At 32.4% G+C, this 3,456-nt stretch overlaps 1 long non-coding RNA gene across 1 annotated transcript in view; it reads right to left on the bottom strand.

The window, feature by feature from the left end:
* Window positions 1-2,365, bottom strand: part of LOC111085535 — a 13,057-nt gene extending 10,692 nt beyond the window's left edge. The window contains exon 1 of the long non-coding RNA XR_002610356.1: window positions 1,371-2,365. This is a non-coding gene — a long non-coding RNA (uncharacterized LOC111085535). The remainder of the gene's footprint in view (window positions 1-1,370) is intronic.
* Window positions 2,366-3,456: the final 1,091 nt, after the last annotated feature.

Raw genomic sequence — 3,456 nt, forward strand, 5'->3', positions numbered from 1 at the left:
AGAAACAAGAGAGCGTGAGAATTGTCACGTGATCTCGATGATGCAACAATATTATCAGGTAAAATATGTCGGAATTGTAGACTAATTTTAAGCATTTTTACAGATAATCATCATTTAAAAAATTTAAGCATATTCGTAGCCAAAATGTTAATATTTGTAATCACTATTAAAAGACAAAATAATCGAGTAATTTTCAGTGCAATCTTATGCTGTAATAAAAGTGGATAAGAAATGGTTCTAAATCATTTTTGAGAATACCTACCTATAACACAACTGTTTCTCATAACGGCACATTGACTCGTCCTACCAACATTTGTCAGAAATTGTAGCGCGTGCTTCTTTGCAGTATCATATGTTCGCGTGCTCAAATTTTGAGTGCTCTTATCCCTTGAGGGAACACATCCGGCTTAACAAATGAAATCAACTGGAAAGAAAGTATAAAGCGTGGTGCGCCTTCTGCAGACTTATATTTTCAAGAATCTGTATTTGTTTACTGTATGTACCTTGAGATCGGTAGATTTTGCTCTTTCTTCTTACAAAACTATGAAAGAATTTCTCCGTAATTCCTAACCGGTCAAGCTTAGAAAATCCCAAAGTAAAGTGAGCCTTACATTAGATTTGTTCTGCACCAAATATCAATTACGTTCAACGCAGGCCTTCAGGGCATTGAGTGTTTCAATAGAACTATATACGTCTATAAAGCAATTAAATAAAAAATCTTATTATCTCACTCCCATAGAGAAAGAGAACGGCTTCATGTCTGAAATAGCTATTTTCGTTTCTTTCATTCCTTCTTATTCCTCATTGTTCTAAGAAAAATACTAATAGCACCATGAACACCAATAGTAGAAGTGAATTTTCATTAGATGTGACTCAAAAGCAAGATAATATTGAAGGGCGATGAAAAATACCACTTAGATTTCCTTGTTTAAATGTTTCTTTACAAATTAGAAAGCACCATCACTGTTTGTCAGTTTTGATGCGATTATTCATGTGTGAAAATATTTTATTAACTATGGGCAAAATTGAAATTTGCGGTTTTTTTATATGTTCGATCGAAACTTTCAGGTGAAAGCCAAACGGTGAATTTTTCGTGATAAAATTAAAGACAAAACATAAAATAACGTCAACTTTTTCTTTATTCATACGGATATTTTGATATGTTTACACAAGTATGAACATTATTCAGTTAAATATGAATTTTAACCAAGTTTCATTGACATCTTCTCTGACGTTCTTGTCAAAGGCAATTTTAATTGACTTTGGAACTATGAATAATTAAACACAGTTTGACAAATATTCTAATAAATATTGTTCAAACACAAATCTTTAGATATTTCATTGATTTTTTAAAATTATATTTGGAAGACTAATTTCTTATTATTCCTATTACGTATGGAGCAGAGATTGCAGTTTAAATAACAATTAATAAAAGATTATAGATTAACGTCCCCTTCCTTAAGACAGCGACAGCTGAGTGTTGCATCTCCCTCTATGGTTGATTTATTACATTTTACAGTTACGGAGATTTGTCTTTACGTTAGGAAAAGAAACAAAATAACAACGTAAAGGCAGAATCCACTCGTGAATTGATGTTCGTTCATTAGAGTATTTATCCTTTTTATTAAGATAACCAAAAATAAAATAGAAACAATATATTACTGTTTCTCTTTTTACCGAAATACTTATGCTCTGATTTTTTATCATTTGGTTACTATCCACTAAACACATTTACGCTTACCATACCAAAACATAATTTGAATCACTATTCAACAAACTAGTTTAGTTTATAAATTTGTTCCAATTACTCTTCACAACAGATGACTAAAGCCACAGCATTATATTGGAGAAAAAAAAAGTAATTTGATGGTGATATCGAAAACAACTACCACAGAAACATTTTGTGCAAGTCTATGCAGACAGAGGCTATCTTACATAATAAAAACTAAGTAGGCATGATAAACGAACAGTTGATATAATCAGTTATTTTATGTGCTGTGCAATGGAAAAAAAATGCTACAGCAAATAGAACTTAATTTTTCTTTATTCTTTCGTCTCTCATATTAAGTTGGCGATTTTCTTAAACAAGGAAACTACGTTTTGTATCTTTTTTCAATGATGTAGAAGTCTCGACTAATGTTTCTTATTCTCAGGGAATCTGCTGATTGTTTGAAGAGGAAAAACCTTTTCACCTTGAATTCCTTTTCTTCATTTTCTTACTTCAGGCGAAATTTCGACATTTTTAATTAGGTAATTATCCTGTGACAAGGAAAGTAATACATTTTGTAGTAATTTTTGATATAAAAATATCTTTATGGAGATTCATACATGTGTGTGTGTGTGTTTTCTCTCTCTTCCGAATAGTTTGTAATTTAGCATCATTTTAATAAAAGTTTGCCAGGTTTCAGAAATAACATATTCGTGATTATTATGAAACTTCATCGGCTCCCTTGACAACTTAGTCTTAGATCTTGAGGGTATAAAGAAGATAGTAAGCATTCGTTTGGAAGCCAATATCCTTTCCTTAGTTTCATCGCCTCTGAAACTTGAATAATTCAAACTGTGCTAGCTTTCCTTAGCTCAGCTGATACGCACAGTCCCTCTGCAGCCTCTGACGTTAACCACAAACAACTGGTACGGTTGACGATCAATTCTCGTTAGTCACTACTGTATAACACGAACAAGATATTCTGTGATTTCTTTTCTTCAACTATAGAACTTGCTATAAGCATGGTTGTGATTTATAAACAGTTATATTCTTGCTATCTGCAGGAAGGAATAAAACATCTTGATTTGATTTATCAGTAATAATAATGATTCTATATATTATTTCCAAAACCAAACTGGAACTGAGAGACTGATAGAAAAACTTGTCATAAAATAATGCTAATTCTAAGAACAAAGGTCGGGCGTTGATTATGTTTAATGCATCAGGCTGTGGATCAAAAGGTCTAAGGTTTGAGACATATGATACCACCGCATTATTAAAGTAACAATCAATCCCTTTATTCGGTCAAAGCCTTTGTGGTTGTGGGTGCTACTTGCTGACTACCTTCCCTCTGGTCAATATTTCAAAATGAGGAACGGCTACGCTTGAACTCATGGGCTTTCTGACTTGGCCTATTACCTTACGTACTCACAAGGTGCCATTCAAGATGAGAAAAATTTACATTTTTGAAAAATTTCTTTAAAAATATAAGCAACGAACAAATCAAGTCAAAACACTATATAATAATAAGATAAAAAACACTAATATATGATAAAATGTAACGGAAGAGGCATTAGAAAAACGACAGTAATATATATATATGCAAAATATATCAGTTTCAATAGTTACTGAATTAAAAATGGTTTTATGAAACAAGAAAAGTCCCGCAAGATACTATAGTATAAGGGCCCGGCATGGCCAGGTAGTTAGGACGCTCGACTGGCAATCAGAGGGCCGCGGGTTCGAAT

This window comes from Limulus polyphemus, unplaced genomic scaffold, assembly GCF_000517525.1.
Source record: "Limulus polyphemus unplaced genomic scaffold, Limulus_polyphemus-2.1.2 Scaffold450, whole genome shotgun sequence".
Classification (NCBI taxonomy): Eukaryota; Metazoa; Arthropoda; class Merostomata; order Xiphosura; family Limulidae; genus Limulus; species Limulus polyphemus.